Source organism: Neofelis nebulosa, chromosome 12, assembly GCF_028018385.1.
Source record: "Neofelis nebulosa isolate mNeoNeb1 chromosome 12, mNeoNeb1.pri, whole genome shotgun sequence".
NCBI classification, from domain to species: domain Eukaryota; kingdom Metazoa; phylum Chordata; class Mammalia; order Carnivora; family Felidae; genus Neofelis; species Neofelis nebulosa.
The window spans coordinates 20,198,473-20,221,399 of NC_080793.1; the positions used below are offsets into that span (position 1 = coordinate 20,198,473).

Here is a 22,927-nt window from a genome sequence, read left to right on the forward strand (position 1 = left end):
CTGTTTTCTCTCGACCTTTGAGTGGAATAATTCTGGGGCAAATGTTTTGTGTTGGATTTTCCCTAGGGAATTAACGATAGTCTCCCACGACAATCGCTGGCTCAATAATGTTCCTCCCCTTCCTTGCGTCACTTCTGTATTCCCCTACCAATCTGCCCCCCTGCACCTTCCCAATGAAATCTTGGGCTAAATCATTGCTTCAAGGTCTGCTTCCCAGAGAACCCACACTAACCATCAGGTTCAACTGATGAGACAAGGATTGAGCCTTGATCCAAGATAGCCACCAACCCTGGGCCAGAACTCCACTGTGTGCATGATTATGACTAAGCAAAGCAACTAGATTCTTTTTCTCAGGGAGCAGAGAAGAAAGAAACGAAAGGGGGGAAAAGGAAACAGCAACAGAGGAGCTGGATCCCGTGAGTGGTAGCCTGTGGCATCCTGAGTGAGGCTGGTGGTGGCTCCACCAGCCCCACTGATGCGCTTTCCTGGGTACATGCATGTCTCTGTGCAGTTTCATGCCAGCTTCCACCACCTGAGTCAAAGCATGGTGATGCTCACAGTTCCAGGAAGTGCAATTCACACAGACGTCAGGGCTAGGTGGTGCCAAGTTCAGATCTGTGTGGTCTTCAGCAAATGGCCTAGTGCCTCTGAGCCTCAGTTTTCTCAGTGTTAAATGGGGTAATACTAACATCCTTGTAGGTATGTGTGAGGATTAAATAAATAGATGCTAAGCAACCTGGTCCATAGTTCATGGTCAGTAATAGCTTCATCCCTTACCTGAGATCTTCTACAGGTACTGGCATCTACAAGTAGTTCCTGTCTTCTGGTCACCATGGCGACCCTAGACAAGCTCATAAATATCCACTAATGAAGCAGAGATATTTTCACTTTTCCCTGCTGTGTTTGTCTGTGTCTCGGATAGATTAAAAACTCCCAGAGGAGTCACATTTTAGAGTATGCAGTCTGGCCATTTATAATCCACATCATCTACTGTGATATGGGCAAAAACCATCAACTAGGAAAAATAGAAAAAGTTTGATTCAGTCTTCCCTGAGCACAAAATTGCCTCTATATTTCTGATGGTTTAGGGAACACCTAGAGAGTGGGAATGAGAACAATTTTGGGTTGGTTTTAGAAGGAAGAAGAGCCTTTGGTCAATTGGTGTCATTCAACAGACCATCAAGTAAGGTGCCTGCCTTGATGCCTTTCCTTCAAACTTCCCCTTGGGTTTGTCATTAATTTTGATTCCTCTTGAGCACCTGATCATACCAGGTCCTGAGCTAAGCATGAGGGTCTCAGATATGAAACTAGCCTTGGAACTGACCCAAGGAGCTCACCATCAGCAATAACATTTTCCTTCTTCATAAGATAAAGGTCTTGGACCAAGAGATTTTTAAATCCCTTCTCACCTTGAAATTCTGTGATTTTCATGACTATGAGGTCAATTCTAGGAAGAAGCCCTGTACAGAAAGGCTTTACTTGAAGATAAAGATGAGAGTGGGAGAGAATGGAAATATCATGGATTTTTGCAAAGAATCTAAAGTATTACCAAAATCTGGGGCACCTGGGGGGCTCAGTCGGTTAAGCATCCAACTTCAGCTCAGGTCATGATCTCGTGGTTTGTGGGTTAGAACCTCGAGTCAGGCTCTGTGCTGACAGCTCAGAGCCTGTAGCCTGTTTCAGATTCTGTGTCTCCCTCTCTCTCTGCTCCTCCCCCTCTCATGCTCTGTCTCTCAAAAATGAATAAATGTTAAACAATTGTAAAGTATTACCACAATCTTTCCATAAGTTTAAAAGACTATCACATAACTGGGACCCCAGTGTGTGAATAAGCTGCCTCCACTGTTGAGATTCAGAATGTCTGGGCCAGACATCTGTAGTGAGTTCAGCTTTAACACTTGTTTTGAAATGTGAATTTGTTCCTATGCCATGGATGCACTGGAGAATAATCTAAGCATAATACAGATGTTTATTTCATCCACAAGAAACGCTAGGTGCAAGCAGAACCATCCTGAACCAACTTCGTAGTGTCAAATAAAACACAAATCTGGACTGAGACAAGGAGACGCTTTATTTGATAGGTTTTTGCAACGGTGGCAGACGGACAACTACAGTAGGAAAAACTCTCCCACTGGGAGATCTGCCATGCTTTCAAAAATTAAGTGAGGGGCACCTGGGTGGCTCAGCTGGTTAGGCATCTGACTCTGGCTCAGGTCATGATCACAGTTCGTGAGTTCGAGTCCCGAGTCGGGCTCTCTGCTAATAGCTCAGAGCCTAAAGCCTGCTTCCAATTCTGTGTCTCCCTCTCTCTCTGCCCCTCCCCTGATCACACTCTGTCCCTCTCTCTCTCTTCAAAAATAAATAAATATTTTTTAAAAATTAGAAAAAAAAGATTAAGCGAAAGGATTTTTCTTTTTTTTTTTTAATTTTTTTTTTTAACGTTTATTTATTTTTGAGGCAGAGAGAGACAGAGCATGAACGGGGGAGGGTCAGAGAGAGGGAGACACAGAATCGGAAACAGGCTCCAGGCTCTGAGCTGTCAGCACAGAGCCTGACGCGGGGCTCGAATTCATGGACCGCGAGATCATGACCTGAGCCGAAGTCGGCCGCTTAACCGACTGAGCCACCCAGGCGCCCCAGGATTTTTCTTTTATGGAGAGAATTAATCAAGGCCTGAAAGAACCAACCATGGAGAGAAGGGCATGATCAGACAGAGTAGCTCAGAGGATTCCACTTTTTGAGGGTGGACCAACAAAGCTCAGACACCTAGGGGAAGGAGAGAAAGCTTAACCCAAGTTTGGGTAACAAGCATTTTGTTCCAATGGATCAGTGGGACAAAACAACTCAGCTAATCATTTCTAAAGTAAAAAAAAAAAAAAGGGAATTTGGAGGGTCTGTGTCTGGCCTTGCCGCAGGTTAACAAAGGGTCATCCGGGAGTCTTCTCTAAGTCACATGAGGAGGGTGGTTCTTTGCAGTGAGCTGTTTCTGGAACACTGAAAGGAAAAGGGGGTTCTCTCGTCATCCCTGTTTTCCAGCATCATAGGACTCCAGTTAAATTCAACACTGTCGGCAGGATTACACAAAATGCACGCAAGCATACGCTTCAAACATCGCCAGCTGCCTCAGCTCTCCCCCAGATCAGGGTTACAGCTGCCCCTCTGGCTTCAGATAACCCCCTCCCACCACTTGACCATTACTCGCAAGCTTTCCCTCACTTGTATAAGCCAACTTCAGGTCTTCCTCAAGGTAAGGGGCCATGTGTCGTGTGGCATTCATGTATTTCTTAACAACATAATATATGCAAGACTGTGACATCATTTCTATCAGGTTCCTTTCTTTTTATTAATGTGTCCCTGCAAAAGCTTTTGAGCGTTGGGCCCTAAGCCCATTTTCGCCACTGGCCCTGGGGTTTGCACTTGCACTGCCTTTTATAGCACCGGGATTTTCAGGAGCACACATCATGTGACGGCAGAACTGACTGTACTGGCAGTGGGTCCCCAAGGAGCTTCCTAGGAGAGAGAGCACCCCCCGAACAATGCTCTTGAGTGAAGCACATTCCAGGGAACGCGGGTCTCCCACATTCTCTGTGGCACAGATGCAGTCTTGCCGTGCTCCGGTCGGCGGTGAAGGGTTTGTCTCCAGACAGGGTGGGGTGGGGGGATGGCAAGCTGAGATCCAGGGCTACCCCTGCCTGACAAGCCCACGGCTCTGTCTCTCGGAGGGAGTTCCTGAACCCGCCTGTGAAAAAGCAGGAGAGTTTTTCATTGCATTTGGAATTGGAGGGAGTTAATTACATGAACAAGAGTGTATCTTAAACACCAAAATGAGACCCTACTAATGACCTAAAGAAGCGCTTCCAAACCTTACAGAAAAAGATATTTATTAATCACTCGTGGCCCAAGGCAACTGGCGAGGAGATCTGACTACCCCAGACCCCACCCAGGCTGCTCTGAGGGTTCAGGGGGTCCAGTGTCCCTGTACCTTCAGAGGCCGGTGTGCCATGGATGGCTTTGACCCAAGGAGAGGGTAAAACTGAAGAATCTCACAGAAAGTGAAATCATGGGACCACCACTCAATGGGAAAGGGGAAGAGAAGAAGGGAAGGAGAGGTATATGGCAGTTTTTAAGCTCCTACTGGAAGAAATAAAGCTGTTTCTGTATTAAGGTTACCACACATCCCTGGGGCACCTGGATGGCTCGGTTAGTTGAACGTCCGACTTCGGCTCAGGTCATGATCTCACAGTTTGTGGACTCGAGCCCCACATCGGGCTTTGTGCTATCAGTTCAGAGCCCGGAGCCTGCTTTGGATTCTGTGTCTCCCTCTCTCTCTGCTCCTCCCCCACTCATACTCTGTCTTTCCCTGTCTCTCAAAAAATGAATAAATGTTAAAAAAAATATATATTAAGGTTACCAAACACTCCAATGTACCCAGGGTAGTCCTGGTTAATGTGACCCCTCTTATTCTCAAAAGGGTTCCATTCATGCTATTCATATTCCAACAAAGTTGAGACTCCTTAATAAATATTTGGTCAAACTGTGGTATAATAAGAAATATGTCTGGTCTTTGTCCCTGGGATCTAGCATAGAGAGCCTAAAACCCTTGCAATTTCCTGAGTGATAGGAGCATCTTGTATTATCCATAATGCCCCCTTTTCAAACACAGCTGAGTTTATGCTAATAAGGTGAAGCTTGGTGGGCCCCTAGAGAGCTTCCGGATGGAGACTGGTCCCCAGAGACACCAGCCATATGATTATAGGGTTGGAACTTTCAGCCTGGGACCCCCTCAGGTTGGAAAAAGAGAGGGAAAGAGAGAGGGGCTGCCGATTGAGTTCAATCACCAATGGATGATTAATCAATCATACTTACAAAGTGGAACTTCCATTAAAACCCCAACATGGTGGGATTTGGGAGCCTCTGGGTTGGTGAACATATCTACGTGCCAGGAGGGTGGCACACCCCACCCACCAGACTTGTGACTGGTGTCTGAAGGGAAGTCAATCTCATGAGACTGAACCCTGAAACTTATGGAGTCTAGCTCTGGGTAGTTAATGTCAGAATAAGACTGAAATATTGGACACCCAGTTGCTGACAGAGAATTAGAGACAGCCATTTCAAGTTTTCATTCTAACCCCCTCTAGAAGACCCAAAGTCCCAGACAAAGGGTTTGACATCTGAGTGGCACATGTCAAATCGAAAATCGCCCTTCCCCCTCAGCAACAGCGACAGTGATTCTGGGGTCACGTGTCTCCCTGAGATGCATCAAGGCTCCATGTTGCACACGTCCTCAGGCACCACTCAGCGTGTTTCATGTGAAGGTGTGGACTCCATCTTCTTTAGCTCCTAGGAAGAAGGAAATCAAGGTCACATTTCTGGCACCCTCTCTATCTGATCACTCCTGACTGCCATCTCTTCATGATTTTCTTTTCCTTGCTCAGGTAGTAGATGAGAAGTTTGGCAAACCAGCTGGGTAAATAGATGTCTAATTGTGCAACAAAATGCCAGTGCCCTGGCCACCTGGGTGGCTTAGTCGGTGGAGCACCGACTCCGGCTCAAGTCATGATCTCATGGGGTTCCCTGCTGTCAGGACAGAGTCTGCTTCAGATCCTCTGTCCCCCTCTCTCTCTGCATCTCCCCCACTCGTGCTCTCTCTATCTCAAAAATAAATAAACATTAAAAAAAAATGCCAATGCCCTTTGTGGCAAACATCCCACCTAAAGCCTTGTGCTTGTCTTAGTCTTAGGGAGGGAACAAGAGGGTCTCCCTGACCAAATGCTACACTGTCCACAAAGCCAACCACATCCACCTCCTTCAGTCCCCTTCTTATATCTCTTGGAGAGGGTGTGGATCTATCCCATTCCATCTTTGCTCAATAATATTTGTGGGGACTTGCATACTCCGAGGAGGACACATATCTACTATCATGGCAAGTGATGTTGTTAACACATCTGCCACAGAGTCCTGCTCACAGGAAAGAGGGCTGAAGCTAATCAGGTCTCTTAGGAAGCATATGTGAGACTCTACAGAGGCCTCCAAGAAATATTAGGTGGGACATCACTGAGCTCTGGGGTCCTGAATTAAAAATCGAATTACCCAGAGCAGCTGGGTGGCTCAGTCAGTTGAGCATCCAACTTCGGCTCAGGTCATGATCTCATGGTCTGTGAGTTTGAGCCCCATGTCGGGCATGCTGCTGTCAGCACACAGCCTGCTTCGGATCCTCTGTCCCCCTCTCTCTGCCCCTTCCCCGCTTGCTCTCTCTCAAAAATAAATAAACATTTAAAAATTGAATTACCCATTCGCTCATATACATATTTATGTGTTCATTCAACAAATATTTATTGAGCACGTGCCTGTGTTAGGCACCAGTAATCGCAATCTAATCTAATGAAAGAGAAAGGAGAGGTAATCTTTTTGGCCTGGCCCAAGGTTGTTACCTCCTTCCAGCTTTCCTCAATCCATCCTTCACCTCCAGCTAGAGTAGATCCCCTCTTTCTCTGAGCCCTGGTGGTGGACCAGGACCTATTAAAGACCTGCGACTGTTCACTTGCAGCCCTTCAGAATGCTTTTTGGCTACAAATAACGGGAAACCCATCCAGCTGTGGCTTAAATAAAGCAGACACTACTGTACTTCATAAGACTAGGAGTCCGAGAATCCAGGGTAGGTCAAAGATCAATGAAATCCTTCAAGAGCCCAGTCTCTTCCTAACTTATAGCTCCTCCTTCCTAAGTTGCTAGGGTTTTTGTTTTGTTTTGTTTTGTTTTCTGTTTTTTGTCTTTTTCCATTTTCACGCATCATCTCATGGTCACACTATGGCCATAGCAATTATATATATAAGTCCTCAAACCAACATCTCACTGAAGAAAGAACTGGCACAAGCAACAAGGTTTTTCGTTCAGAGGCTCTGCCTTTTTTCTAGGAAGGGAGGGCCCCAAGCACACCTCCCCTCTGATCTCTTTGGCCAGAACTGGGGCCAGAAACACTCACGATGAGGGATGACATTGCCTGGGCTGCCTTAGACATATGGTGACTCACCCCTGGGACTTACTACATCCCAGGGAGAAGGGTGGAAAGTGGGGAAAGCCACTGGGCTTGGAATGGCCAACCTTGACCAGTCAGCCCCTCAGTGCCCCCGAGTCTGCAATGTCTGCACCCTTCTTGCCGACATCCCAGATGCAAGCCCCTCCTCTCTTCCCCCTCCCAGGAATATGGCCCTTCCCATAAGCTGCTGGAGCCATCCCGTAAATGTTTGTGAGTAAAAGACAACCAGACCAAACCAAAACAAAGTTTGGTGTTATGGAAGGTATGGAGAGAAGAATTTGGAAGAAGAGTGTTTCATAGATTTAGTGAACAAATAGAACCCATAGACCAGTAGCTCTTTGCCAGAAGACCATGAATGAGTGTTCCATGAATCCCGGAAACTATAGGAACCATTTTACATAAATGTGTATATGAAGGTTGGGTAGGGTGTGTCCTTGGTTTCTATGGAATCCCGAAAATTTCTGCAACCACCAAGTCTTGGAAGCCCCACCGCAAATGGCCTGCTGCAACACTCTCCAATTACCCAGGGGCACACCAGGGAGCCAGGGTCTTGCAAGGAAGGTAACCTGACTGGGCAGAGCACCCAAGCATCCAGTACACTGGAATCTTACCACTTCTCCTCCCATGGTCACAGACTCCAGCTGTTCTATTTTAAGAGGCCGGTCCAAAGGGTGTTATTATTCTGTCTTCCAGCACCGTCTGAGAAGAGTCTCTCACCATGACTCACCACCATCCTCCCCTGAACAATGGCCTGTGGGCTCCATCACTCACTCTTGCTGACACACCGGACTGGAAAGAGCTGATTCTAAGTGAGCGGTTGTGTGGGTATATGGAATACTGAGGGCAGGGGCAGAGGGAGGAAGGTGGGCTGGAGGTAGAGCCAGTACTCACCATCCAGATTTACTGCAACCCCGGGGAAGGGAACTGAAATTTATTTATAGACACTGGAGGCCGGTGACCTACCCGTTAAGTTCCAAGTGGCCTCTGATGGCCCAAAGCATATACACAGGAGGGGGGGATCCGAAAGAAGCCCCTCTTCTCTCCTCCGTCAGTGGGCAGCTCCTTCCCACCTATCAGGATGGAGAACAGGCTGCTGCTGAGTCGGCTTTGGGAGGCTGAGTGAGCTAATTGGAGGAGAGCACCCACCCCCATAATTCAGAGTGAGATGAGACACAGAAGAGTTTCCCCTGTTCAGCCTCTCTGGTTTGCACCCTGGTTAAACCCTGATCCTGTAACACTATCTTGGGAAACATGTCTGGTTCTCAGGTGGTTTCCTTAAAGGGAAAGTTACAAGGCTGGTTTTTACTATTATTCCCAACAGCCTCTGATCACATGAAAGTAACTCTGGGAAGGATCTAGAGAGGCCAGGAGGAGAGACACCTTGGGGGACTAATGAGAGGCCTTCGAGAAGAGGGAAGAGTCAGACTCTGGCCTCTGAACATCTCATACCTATGGTTCTCAACATGGCTGCCCCTAGAATCAGAAAGATTTGCCAACTTCAGGATTGCTTACCCCTTACCTACTGACTCAGAATCTTGCAGAGGATGGGGACGGGCACCTGGACTTTTCAAAAGCTCTCCATGAAACTCTGAAGCAGCTGGTGCTGGAGGTCCAAGATCTGAGCCAACCCAGATCTGCTCCACTGCCTGTATAGGAGATACCCATTCGAGGGCAGCCCCCACTTCAAAAGGAAAGAAAAGGCCTTCTGAAGCCAGAATCTCTCAAAACAATGCGGTCCAGACCTCAGCCAGGTCCTCTGAGGGCAGCGGATCTCCTGTTTCTAGCTCCTCCAAGCTCACACGCATGTGTCACCCTGCACTGCCAGGACCCCCCTCCCCCCCCAAGAGGCATCATTCCCAGAGCCACAAGTCTATGGAGATCCTGTCTGGAAATACCTCTGTCATCTAGTGGCTGACAGACACAATACCAGAAACAGTGCACTTATTATCACCGGAGGAAAAAAAAAATTGAATGGGATTTCGAATAACCACGGAATGGCTCACACAGTGCTCAGGAATTCATTATCAAAGTTGGCTCCGCTCCTCTCAGACGTGCCTTTGGCACTCTTGGTTCTGAAATTTGCACTCTTAGATGGAGGCTGGGGCTGCAGAGAGCAGGCACCCCGAGATGACGTGGGGAAGGGAAGGGTTCAGAGGTGGGCTGGGTGGTGGTTGCCTAGGGGAAAAAAACGATATCCGCTGGAATTGTTCAGTTACAATGGCAGAGTCTGTGTGGTTTCAGAAAAAAAAGATATTTCTGAGCATTGATGAAAGCGCCCAGAGTTATAGCTAAGGAATCTTTCTCCAGCTTCCGGTTCTGCTTTCCTCTCCGGGGGCTTCGATCTTGGCCAGGCCCGCTCAATATGGCGGCAGAGACAGTCCCTGTGGCTCCAGGTGGATGGGCTGCCAGCATAGCCTCTCCAGGAAAGCACTCCTCTTTGTCCTAGAACATCCAGCATAAGACTGAGGGTGGGATCTCATTGGCAGCTGTGTCTTCTAGACATTTCGGAGCAAAGCACAGTGGCTGGGCCTGGAGCTGAAAGGAAAGTTCAGCTCCACTCAAACCACATGAATTGGCAGGATGGCAATGGCTTCTTAAGGGAAACCTAAGGTGTTGACATAAAAAGTCGGGGGAGCAGATGCTGGGAAGACACGCAGGAACTCTTCCCAGACACCATAGCAGGAATGAAAAGTGCTTGCTTGCTCTGCCTTCTCTCACATGCCGTGCTCCTCTCTACTATAGATTTTTCTAGATGGCCATTTCTTTACTCTTCTGCACCAGTTATGTGCTTTGGGGGAGCAGCTGTGACGCCTATCATCCTCACCCTAGTAGCTCGGCACCTACTATGGAGTAGATGCTTAATAAATCCTAGTGGAATGATGTAAATAGCACAGAACTGAGATTTAAAAATCCTGGGTCTTTTTTTTTTTTTTTTTTCAACGTTTATTTATTTTTGGGACAGAGAGAGACAGAGCATGAACGGGGGAGGGACAGAGAGAGAGGGAGACACAGAATCGGAAACAGGCTCCAGGCTCTGAGCCATCAGCCCAGAGCCTGACGCGGGGCTCGAACTCACGGACCATGAGATCGTGACCTGGCTTAAGTCGGACGCTTAACCAACTGCGCCACCCAGGCGCCCCAAAAATCCTGGGTCTTTGTCTTGATTCTGCCCCTAACTTGAATGTAGACTTTGAGCAGTGACTTCTCTTCCTTGGGCCTCTTTCGGACATACTAGTTGAGGGTTTGGCAAACTTTCTTTGCAGAGGGCCAGATAGCCAATATTTTGTGCTTCGTGCGCCATGGGGTTCCCAACGACTCAGCTCTTCCAATGACGCACAACCGCAGAAAAAGGCAATATGTGAACAAGCGGGCATTGCTGTGTTTTTATTAACAAAAAGGCAATGGCCCAAATTTGGCTCTCTGGCCCTAGCTTGTCACCTGTCTGGTAGATGCTTTTTTCTTTCCTCTGTCTATTGCTGTGTGATAGTCCGCTCAAAAGTTCAGCAGCTTAAACAAACAGCAATCATTTATTTTGCCCGTGCATCCGCAATCTGGGAGACTCGTAAGGTACACCTCATCTCTGCTCCAGGCATTTTCAGCTGAAGAAGCTCCATGGAGGCTGAAGGATCCACTTCCAAGATGGTTCACTCCCATGGTTGGCAAGTTGGCACTGGCTGTCGGCTGGGAACTTGTGTGGGGCTGCTGACCAGGGACTTCATACTGCTCCATGTGTGCTTCTCCATGGGGCTGCTGGGGCCCCAAAAGTTGTTCTCATCCAACAGATGAGAAGAAGAAGCTGTCAGAGTCGTAAGGCCTGAGTTCAGAAGCTGGCACGGTGGTGTGGTGGACTACTGGCCCAGTAGCCACAGAGCCCGGCCAGATTCAAGTGGAGGACACACAGTTGCCACCTGTCAATGGGAAGAATGTCAAAGAATTTGTAGCCACATACAGTCTACCACGCTGAATGCTAAGGGCTCTGCTAGTTAAGATGTCCCATGGTTTGAAGGCTCATTCTGACCTTGGATTCCAGGAACAACTGTCCAGTTCCCTAAACTGATTCTCTAAGAGCATCACCATACCCCATACCTGAATCCCTCAGGTCCCTTGACCTTTATAATGTCCCTGCAATCCCTTCTCCGTCCCCACTGCCACCACCCAGAGCAGCCTGAAGGTTGCAGTGAGCTCTTAACTAGTCTCTTGGTTCCCAGGCTATCCATGTCTGCTGCCAGCGTCATCCTCCTAAAGCATTCAGTGCTTCCCTGTCAAATCGCTAGGGACTCCCTCCTGCCACATTGGGCTCCATTTTCTTTCCCAGCCTTACTTCTGAATACTTCTTTCAAGCTGAAAAGCCACATCCTTTGCCTGAAATTTCTAATTCTCTCTTCCACCCTTCTTACTATTGAAATAACCCAGCTTTTTATTTTTTTAATTTTGTTTAATGTTTATTTATTTTTGAGAGAGAGAGAAACAGACCATGACCAGGGGAGGGGGCAGAGAGAGAGAGGGAGACACAGAATCCAAAGCAGGCTCCAGGCTGTGAGCTGTCAGCAGAGTCCGATGTAGGGCTCGAACCCACAAACCGCGAGATCATGACCTGAACAGAAGTAGGACACTTAACCAACTGAGCCACCCAGGCGCCCCGAGACTCAGCTCTAATGCCACCACCTCCATGAAGCATTCCCTTAATCCTTTCCTCCCCTCCCAACTGGTTAGGATGCCCTCACTCTGCACCCAGGGACCCCAGTATTACTTTTGGCCATAGCAACTATCACACTGTGCTCATGGCACTTAAAAAAAAAAGTCCATTTTCCACTAGACTCTTATCTCTTCGAGGGCAGAGATTTGAGCTTTTCACTTATAATGCCAATGCCTGGCACAGAGCCTGGCATATAGCTGGCATTCAGCAAATGTTTATTGGATGGATAAATGTTTGCTCATTACTTTTTAGGCAATTTTGAAAAACAGAATAGTAAACCTTAGAAGGCAAATAACACACTGGGGAAAAAGCAAACAGTTGTTATAGATATGATAAAGAGCTAATCTATCTATATTACAAAGATCCTTTATAAACCAATAAGGAAAAACTTAACCTCAGAGGACCTTAGGCTAAAAACACAAACAGAAAAGAATAAACACAAATGGCCAATAAACACACGGAAAAAACGTCCAACAAAGCCTTACAAATTAAACACTATGCCATTTTATGTTTCATATTAGGAAGCACAAAAATGGCAATACTTGGCTGTAATGAGGTTGTGAGGAAGGGAGCACTTTGATCCACTGCTGATGGAATATTCTTAAGCTCATTGTCACATGTTCTAAAAGTCTTTTAAATGTGCAGCCCCTCATAACCAACCATTCTACTTCTAGAATTTTAATTCCAAGGAGTTAATTAGTAATAGCCTGCATCTTCACACACAGGTCCCATTAATTCCTCATTATTTTCTGATTGATTGTTCAGCCTCTAAGAACACACTGACATTACAGTCACGGGAACGGATAGTATCTTACCACTGATAGTATCATACCAATCTGGGGCCGAGAACAGAAACTCCCCTAGTCTGGTTATTGGACACCAGCCTGGGGAAAGCATTTCGAGGGCTGCTATAACTTAAAGTTGGTCATGACTTATATAGGGTGAGTAAATTCTATCATCTGCAGTGCCAGTTGGAAAATACCCAACAATTACTTGAAAGATCAGTTTGGGAGGGGAATTCTGCCTTGGCAACTAGAAAGGAAAAGTATTTATTGAGCACCTTCTGTGTGCCAAGAAGTTACTTACATGACTTCAATTTAGCTCTTTTTGGGCAGCCGTGATTATCCTATTTTACTGATAGAAAAACTAAGATACAGGACGCCTGGGTGTCTCAGTCAGTTAGTGTCCGACTTCGGCCCAGGTTATGATCTCATGGTCCGTGAGTTCGAGCCCGCATCGGGTTTTGTGCTGACAGCTCAGAGCCTGGAGCCTGTGTCAGATTCTGTGTCTGCCTCTCTCTCTGTCCCTCCCCTGCTCACACTCTCTCTGTCTCAAAAATAAATAAAAAAAAGAAAGAAAGAAAAACTAAGATACAGTGTAAGGAGAAAAACTAATGTATGAACCAGGCATCCCTCCCCCCCCCAAAGCCCATGAAAATTGTACCCAGAATAATCCTTAAGAAAGTAGTGCTTGGACATGCTGTTAGTTATTTATGCAAAGGAGATTGAGCATAACCATTCTGGTTGCTCTTCATTAAATTGCATTGAGTGAAATATTGTCCAACATCCACGTTCCATAGCCTCAAATATTCTCCTGGGTACATAACCTATCATTCACATGGGAAGGAAATAATCTGATTCTGAGCAGGACAGAGTGGAACAGGCTGCTGAATGGATTCTCACTTGGAGCGTCTTCTTTTAAGTAAGTTCTCAGTCAACATACCTGAGCATATTGTGATAATTGCCTAAGGACAGACTGCCCTGCCCTGGCAGCTTAGAAATTCCTCTGAAATTATTCCTTTTTGCACATTCTGGGAAATAAACACACAAGCCCCAAATGCGCATTTGCATCCACATGATAAGCTAATAATGATTACTTGGCTGATGCCTCACCCTTCCACCAGAACCATAGTGTTTTTTCATGCCTCCAAGGAGCCTTGTGGTGAATGTACAGAACCTGGCCCAGGGTCTGTGACTGGGGTCCGCAGCAGAGAGGAGGGACGGGAAACCATCAGACTATCGGAAATGACTTATGGGGTCTTTTGTTTTAGTGCTGTTATTGTTTTGCAGGGATTGGTTCAATTCTCGGTTAAGCTTTTAAAAAATACTTGGGTTTGGGGCGCCTGGGTGGCTCAGTTGGTTAAGCATCCACCTTCGGCTTAAGTCATGATCTCACAGTCCGTTAGTTCAAGCCCCCAATCAGGCTCTGTGCTGACAGCTCAGAGCCTGGAGCCAGCTTCAGATTCTGTGTCTCCCTCTCTTTCTGCTTCTCCCCCACTTGCACTCTGTCTCTCTCTCTCTCTCTCTCTCTCTCAAAAAAAAAAAAAACCAGTAAATTTTTTTTTTTTAATATTTGGATCTGGTTTCTTGGAGGTTCAACAAATATATGTAGTCAATTGTGGATTTTTTTTCCTTTGGCTTAGTTGTTTGTTAAGGTATGTTTTGGTTGCTTTAAGTTCAAATACCTGCTTTGAAGTTCTGATGAAAGATGAAATTATACGCAAGCATACACTCAGCAATAAAGCCAAGGAATATGATTGTAACCATTCACAATAAAATCAAATTGTACCGCTCACATCAGCTGTCTTCTTTTATCCTTTTTATTCTTGCCTATCACCATTCTACAGATGGGGGGGTTATTGTTAAAAAAAAAAAAAAGTTAACTGACTTGCGGCTTGTGTAATATATCCAATGATTCTCAGTCTCCTTGTGCGAGGAGATGCCTTTGAAAACTGGAGTTTGGGGCAGACCACATGGTGGGAAAAGACTTAAAATGTAGTAATTATGATACGATGGCTGCCAGAATGGGAGAGCATTCTAGAGCATCATTAAAGAGATAGTCAAGGAGGACCTGGGTGGCTCAGTCGGTTAAGGGTCCGACTTCAGCTCAGGTCATGATCTCACAGATTGTGGGTTCAAGCCCCGCATCAGGCTCTGTGCTGACAGCTCAGAGCCTGGAGCCTGCTTTAGATTCTGTGTCTCCCTCTGTCTCTGCCCCTCCGCTGCTCGCGCTCTGTCTCTCTCTGTCTCAAAAGTGAATAAACACAAAAGAAATTAAAAAAAAAGGGGGCAGTTTTCACACTGTTTCCTGGAAGGCACCATCCCCTGCAACTATGCCCCTCACCAACTAAACTTCTTTAGTGCCCTGACCATGCCCATAAATATTCTAGCCCTACATTGTGCAATATGGAAGCCATCAGCCACATGTGGCCATTCTGAGTTGAGATGTGCTCAAAGTATAAAATACACACAGGATTTTGAGAATTTAGGACAAAAGAAAGAAGGTAAAGGATCTCAAAAAGAATTTTTCTACTGGTTGCATGTTGAAATAACATCCTGAGTATATTGGGTAAAATAAAATATCTCATTAAAATTCACTTCACCTATTTCTTTGAACTTCTTTTAATATGACTACCAGAAAAAGTATAATTACATACAATGTTCACATTATATTTCTATTGGGCCGTGCTACTCTGGAAACCAAGTTCTCCCATGTTCTGGAAAATACACAACACCTCATTCGATCTGGCTTGATGTTGGCCTTAGCTTCTCACCTGTAACAGGGCAGTGCAAGGGACAGGGTTCCTGAAGATCTCACGTGATTCAGGACCCAAATCCTGGGCAAGGAAAATAGGTACTTTAGTCTACCAGCCATGAATCAAAATTCCAAGAAACCCGGAATACAACTCATTCCAGTCCCTTTCCAGTTTGGAAATCATTCTTTCCACGGTGCTTTTTTTTTTTCCCTTTCAATTTATGGGAATTTGCATCATTTCAAATTTTGCGGGCAGTATGAAAGCTTAATGAATATGTTTTATATCGCCACACTTCTAGTTCACACAATTCAGATTTCTATTAAATGTATCCTTAGAGTAACGGGAGAGGCGTGTCCTGCTCTGCCCTGCATCTCATAACCACTCAGAGGTGCACGGTCGGAGAATACAGAGTAGCATCTTTTCTCAGTTATAACCAAAACATTTTTTTACATGGTGATTAAAGCTTTGCTCCAGACAGGTAGAGACAATCCAGTGGTCAGGAAGTGCTGAGTCAGTCAGGACAGGGGCAGGGCAGGAAACAGGACAGAGATCCTTTCTCACCCTCAACCTCACATATAATAGCAACCACGTTCTGAGTGTAAGCTTAGCATTCCTGTTACACACTGCCTGCCTGGGAAGGGACCTCAGAAGTCGTCAGGGCGGGCCTCCACCCCATGCATAAGGTTTGATAGCAGCCATCTGGCTTCTACTGGACCCTCTCTTGTAATGAACCCCGCCCCCCAGGTACAACCCAGGTGGTTAGGTTCTAGGGTTCATTTCTAACAGCTCCGACTGTATAAAGTTCATGCGTCTGCTGACAAAGTGGTCAGATGTTCATTCTGCCGTGAACGGAAGGAGATGGGAGAGGGGAAGGGGCTCCCTAGATGCTACGTGCTGCACGCATGCTCGTCTGTCTGTCTGCATTCAGAGTGCCTACTTCTTTAAAACAGGCAGGGGCTGCCTTCCAAGTGCCCAGCAAGCTCTTGCTTTCACAAAGATGCATTGGCAATTACTCAGCCCCGCTCTGGTCCAGGCATTTACAAATTGATTTGTTCCCATGTTTCCAGGTACAGAAAATAGGCAGCTGAGTAATGATCCATGGGTGAGGACTGGGAGTCCAGGGTGGGCTCTGTATGTGGAGGAAGAGGTGCAGAGCGAGGAGGAGGTGACCCAGAGACGCGTGGGAGAGCAGAGGCTGTGTGCGTAGGGTCTGCTGACTTCAAGTCAACAGCAGAAACGTGGACCGTGAAACAAAAGGAGCACTTGATCTGGAGTCAGCCAGACATGGATATAAATCCTAGCTCTGTCACTTACCCTCTGTGTGGTCTTGGAGAAGGCCCATCATCCCTTCGACTCTCTTTCATCCATAAAATAGGAATAGCAGTAGATACCTTGCAGTAGAAAGTAGCTGAGCTACCCGAGCCAGGCTGCAATGTACTAGCCGCATGACCTTTGGAAACTTGTTTTGTAACAGATTTATGCAGGCGTGATTGACATACAATAAGCTACACATGTTCAAAGCTACAATTTTATGAGATTTGACACACATAAACACATGTGAAACCATCACGGCAGCAGCCGAGATGATGATGAACACACCCATCCCCCCAAGTTTCCCAGTGCCCCTCCCACCTCCCCAAGCCCTCACCTCCAGGGAACCAGCGCCCTGCTTTCTATCCTGCAGATCAGGTTACATTTTCTTTGTTTAGTGTCAAATAGTTTCTATTGCTGTGTCACCAAATTCACTAATGGCTGACGTCTAACTTCCCGTGAATCCCATCTGATGTATTTTTACCTCTGACATGGTGGTTTTCATCTCTAGAACCTCATTTGGGGTATTTTGGTTTTTCAAAATATCTTCCTTGGATCTATTCAATATGTCTGACCCTTCCTCTGGCTTTTAGAACATATGGAATAAAGTTATAATGGCTGTTTTCATGTCCTTATCTGCTAATTCTATCATCGATGTCATTTCTGGGTCACACGTGATTGATTTTTCTCCTTATTTTGCTGCTCTTGGGCGGCTGGTTATTCCTGGATGCCAGACATCATAAATTTTACCTCATTGTGTGCTGGACATTGTTGTATCAAACAAACAAACAAATTTGAATAGATCCCGTTTTAATTTGGTACACTTACTACCACAAATGATAAAGGTGTATATATATTTTTTAAACTTTTTGCACACTTAGTCCATCTGGCCCAGCCACAGTTACGTATCTCTAAAATGTATCTTTGAGGTGTGTTTTCTGGGATGTGGAAGCAGTTTGATCCTTCCAGGGCTTCCTTTTAAGCTTTGCTAAGAGCGGTATTTACTCTAGTGAATTTTCCCCACTACCAAGGCAATACCCTTCCTGGCCCTCTAACCGCCCCTACATGTGCTGAGAGTTTCCCACACTGGCTGTAGGGATCAGGAACTAGTCCCCGTGCCGGGTGAACTCTCAGCAGGCAATGCTTCCTCCTGTTCTCTGGGGTCTTTTCTAAGACTCAGTTTCTTCACACACAGGCAGTGATCAGTGAACTGAATACTTGCAAGTGACCCTTTGCAGAGGTCCAGAGTTCTCTGCCGGTGAAGCTCTCCTCTCTCTGGTGCTCTACCCTGCACACCGGAGCCACCTTGACTTCCTTGGACTCCTGGTGCTCTGTCCTGGGCTCAAGAATGTGCTGGGCTCTGCTGGATTCCCCATATCGGCACTGTGGACTGGAAACTCCCCAGGCAGTGAGCTGGAGCATGCCTGCAGCTTGCCTCATTTGTTTCCTGTCCCTCGGGGCTCACTGTCCTTCCATTCACAGATACCCAAAGTCTGGAGAGCTGTCATTTGGTTTTTCAGTTATTTCAAGAGGGAGAGTAAATCTGATCCCTGTTACTCCAGTCAGGCCAGAAGTAGAAGCCGGGAAACTTACTCTTTTAAATTCTCTAGGACTCAGTTTCCTCACCTGTAAAATGAGAGTAATAATAGTGCCTGTGTCGCAGAGCTGTTGTGAGGATTAAATGCATGAATACTTGAATGTAATGAATAGTAATTGCTCTATAAGTAGAAGCTACCATTCCTTGGATTGTTGTTACTGTTCTTCCCTCCCCCCCCCCCCACCCCGCCCCTCAAATCTTTAGTTAAATTCTAATTAGTTAGCATAGAGTGTAATATTGGTTTCAGGGGTTAGAACTGAGTGATTCATCATTTACATATAATACCCAGTGCTCATCACAAGTGCCTTCCTTAATACCCATCACCCATCTACCCCATCCCCACCCTCCTCCCTCCGCCAACCCTCGGTTTTTTCTCCATCATTAAGAGTCTTTTGTGGTTAGCTTCCCTCTCTCTTTGTTGTTGTTCTTCATTATTATTATTGTTATTATTATTATTATTATTATTATTATTACCATCACTGTAGGATCTATAGATGGGTTTCTGGGATCTGTGAAACTCCTGACTTTTTGACCTCAAGCACAGCACTGACACCTCATTGGAATTATATATTTGTACCTTTACTATTCTACTCCAGACCTCTCCAGCAGATAACTACTCATCCTCTTACTTGGGAGCAAGCTAAGAATGACCTTTGAGATCTTTAACAGCCATAATTTCTATGCCTCAGAGATCTAATTGATATTCTCATCGAGCAAATTAGCATTTGCAGCAAACATACCTCACTCCAGATTTATTATGCTCCCTAAATTAATGTAACAAGGATATTCTGAAGAGCAAACCAGAGTTTAATTCATATGAGTCTGGAGGTCAGTCTCTGAGTTGGCTAGAGTAATTCAAGGCAGGGAAGAAAAAGGCTGATTCCAATCCTTCCCAGGCTAACCATATGGGCAAATGGGACAGAGAACTCAGCTCTCAAGAAAAGGAAACAAACCTATTTGGGACATGAAGTTGAATCAAAGGAAATAGTGGCCTCAGCCCCTCCACCCCCTTAATTTCCCACTCCTGGCCTTCAGACAGCTTCCTTCAGGGTTGATGTGGTTGGTATCAGATGCAATGGTCATAACTCTTCATGGACCAGACACTGACGGGGTCCTCCTGGACACCTGGGGAAAGTCAGCATTTGAGGCAGGTCACAACCCAAACACCTGCACAAGTCTTAAGAAGCAGCAGCCCAACCCCCTTGCACCGCTTTATCTCGTGGAAGAAAAGTAGCTTTATTGTCCTAAGAACTAAAATCTTTATGCTTGAATCAGCAATGACTACTTGGTACACTGGTTTCTCATTAAGGTACCTGCAGTTCATTAACAAACTGGCATTTGCCCTTTTTTTCATCTCTGAAAGCAAGATAATCATGAACAGAATTTTCACAAATATCTATGCACTGAAAAGGATGAAGTCTGGTCCCAAAGGGTGTTTTAGGGTTAAGGGGGTATGAAAGAATCCAGGATGTTCAGGGAGCATGTCTGCCCTTAAACCTAGGGCCATAGTTTAGGGCTTGTATTGATTCTTTTATTCAACAGTTATTAAGAAAAGGTCTGAAATAATTTATTCTCAGACATCTGCAGTTCAAGAGGGGATCTAAGTAAGACAAAGACACAACGAATAGGAACTCATGGTAGAAAATGCTTAGGGCTAGAAAGTTTATTACATGGTAGTTAAGACTTAGAACTTTGGAGTCAGAACTGGGTTTGCCCTACTGGTTTTGTCACTGACTAACTGTGTGCCCTTGGGCAAGTCATTTCATTTCCTGAGCCATGGTATTCCCCATTGGTTTCCTCTTTGGTAATTTGAAGGTCAGAGAGCAGTTGTGTGAATCAAACAAGGGGAGATATGTAAAGTAGTTAGGACATCGGTCTGAGTCAGTTAGCTAATACTATGAATTGTTTTTCCAGTCCAAAGGAGGACAAGATCTTAAACAGTTCCCCATGGGGGGTGGCAGTCACTTGGTGGCTCCCTGGACCAGAGAGAGGGAAGGATTTTGGAAGCTGGAGCATTCTGCTTCCACTCCCTGATGGCCAAAGGTTTCAAGGAAGATTCAGAATGGTTCTACTTTCGTCTGGAGGCCTGGGCAGCCTCGGTGTGAGCTACATAAGCTCTGTATACATTCCTCTTCTTGCCTTATGCTCCTTGACAACTTCATTCGCTCTCAGAGGTTGAACTCTCACCCAATATGCTAAGATTTCATATCTCTGGGCAATGCAGCTTGTCCCAAACCAAATGGCCCCCTCTCTGTGGCTGCAAACTCATTTATGAATGGCATCATCTTTCCAGGAATTGAAGCCAGAAAACTTACTGACACCTTCAGTAGCTCCTTTTTCTCCTTTCCTTTACCCTGTATCACCCACCATCGTGCCCATTCTCGCATTCTGATCCCATACAATCAAGTCTTGTCAATTTGATCTGCTAAGCATTTCCTGAAACCATGCACACAGCCATGGCCCTGTGCCGGTCATCGTCACCCTCCCCCTGGTGGCTCTGCTGCAATCTTGCCTGTTGTCAACCCAGCTCCACTCTGGTGAGGATGAATGAAAGTCCACCTGTGGGTCTATCCTGCTGCTGCATCTCCCATGGCTCCCTAAACACCTCCTTCCTCCTAACCTTATGCTCCTCCCCACTCTTCTTTTCTGATAGATCCCAATTTTGCTTGAGGCAGCCATATGCTGAGTTAAAAATCTTACTTTCCAGTGTCCCTTGACGCTTGTGATCAGGTTCTGGTCAAGGAGATGTAAGCAAAGTCTCTGGACTGGGCTTGTAGAGAAACCGTGTTTTCCTGATAAAAAAGGAGAGGGGTGTTCAACTGTACGAATCACCTTTTTCTCTTCCCTCTGTCTGTCTGACTCACAGACTGATGCCTGCAGGAGGAGTCCTCTGGACATCAGGAAGAGGAAAGTCACCCATTAAGGTTGGTAGAGCAGGAAGCTAGAGGGAGCCTGTTCGCTCAATGACTTCCCGAACCAGCCACAGTCACCCAGGACCATGCAGCCCCAGATTTCTTGTTACGCAAAGAAAAGAAATCTCTATTGGGTTAAGTAACTGCATCTCGGTTCCTATTGCTGAAGTCAGATTTGGTCTTAACTGATATACTCTTCCATGAACTACAGGAGCAGTTTGCAAACTTGAGTGAGCATCCAAATTGCTGGGGCACTTGATCCAAGTTCAGGGTGGGGACCCTACCCCAGTGGATTCTGCCCCATTTGGATCTGCAGTGGGGGCCTGCAGCTGGTATTCACTGATGTTCTAAGTAGAACAGTTAGGAAAACACCAAGTCCTGGAAATGACACTTGGGCAGTTAAGGAAGGAAACACACGAATTCTGCGTTTGTAAGGAATTTCATGAATGGCCTCTACAGCTTTTCCAGGCTCATCTCTGGCCATTCCCACTGGCTGTCCCTGCCCAGAGCTTAACATTCGGTGACTGTACCTGTGCTGTTTCTGTGTCTTTGAAGCCCTTCCTACCTCTCTGGACCTGGGCCTTTCCCAGTCTGCAGTGTGTAGCTGCCAACCACTCAGGAGCCCCTGAAAAGTTTTGGGTGGAGAGAAAGTTCTGGAAGGTAGGGAGGGGAGAGGTGGGAGGATATGTTGTAGGGTCAGATTTGCATGCCCACCTGATCCCACTGCTTTGGCTTGACTAGAGGTTGGAGGGTGAGGGTGGTAAATTGTATTGGCTTTAGTTTCAGCTCTTTTTAAATAATAATTTCTGAGACTGGAATCTGTGGCCAGAGTGGAACGCCTGTCTCAGAAAATTATTAATTTTAGTGGGCTGTTTTCTCCTTTTCACTTTCCATTTCCATTTTGAGAGTCAGAGTCAACACCAAGCATAATAGAAGCAATCAGATAGGCTCCAGTGGAAACCAGGAACATCTAATTAAATCCTTATATTTGCAGGTCTAGCTCTCAAGGGAGGAAAGAACATTTGACTAGTTTGATATTTATGGAGGGCATTCACTCATTCAATCATGCATTCTCTCATTTACTCGCTCCCTCACTCTGCACTGACAAGATTCTCTTTGTTACAAATAAAAGAAACACAATTCAGGCTGTCTTAAGTCAGAGAAAGAGAATTCATTAGCTCCTATACCTGGAAGGTCTAAGAGTTCAGCTGGCTCCCCACATGGGGGCTTAAATTATATCCCCAAATGTGTCCTCCTCCTCTGTTCCTTCTTCTTTTCTCCTCATTCTCCTTTTCCCCTCCTCCTGCCTCTCCTTTTCCCATCCTTCAGTCAGACTCTTTCCTTGTGGCAAATAAAGGAGCCTCCAGCAGCTTCGAATGAACATCCCTACAGTTTAGCAACCCAGGGAAGAGAGGTTGTCCACTGCTAGAACAAACTAAAACGTCCCAAGGAGAACTCTAACCTGGCTTGTGTTATATGTCCTTGCCTGAAACTGAGTTCTGTGGCCAGAAGTTTGGAACAGTCTGATTAGGCTGGCCCGGGATGCATGGCCAGGTTAGAGAATGTGAGGGGTCAAGCTTAGCCCCACCTAATCATGGAGAATGTGTACAGGATACTGAAAAGACATAACCAACAGATTCCACCATTCCGTCTATCCATCATCCATCCATCCATCCAACCATCCATCCAACCACCCATCCATTCTTCCATCCGTCCACTCATCCAATCATCCATCTATCCATCCATCCACCGATCCATCCATCCCTTCATCCATCCTTCCATCCATCAATTTTTCCACCTGACAAGGATTTTTTAGAGCCTTTTCTATGCTTGGCTCTGT

The 22,927-nt window shown here is 46.0% G+C and overlaps 1 long non-coding RNA gene across 2 annotated transcripts in view; it reads left to right on the forward strand.

Annotated features, from left to right (window-relative positions):
* The window catches only part of LOC131491445 (uncharacterized), a 44,785-nt gene that overhangs the window by 9,671 nt on the left and 12,187 nt on the right, over window positions 1-22,927 (forward strand). The window contains exons 2-3 of one of the 2 annotated variants that reach the window (XR_009251461.1): window positions 7,730-7,845; window positions 8,358-9,957. This is a non-coding gene — a long non-coding RNA (uncharacterized LOC131491445). Of the gene's footprint in view, window positions 1-7,729; window positions 7,846-8,357; window positions 9,958-22,927 lie in introns of those variants that run through there. The other variant, XR_009251462.1, reaches the window with a different exon arrangement.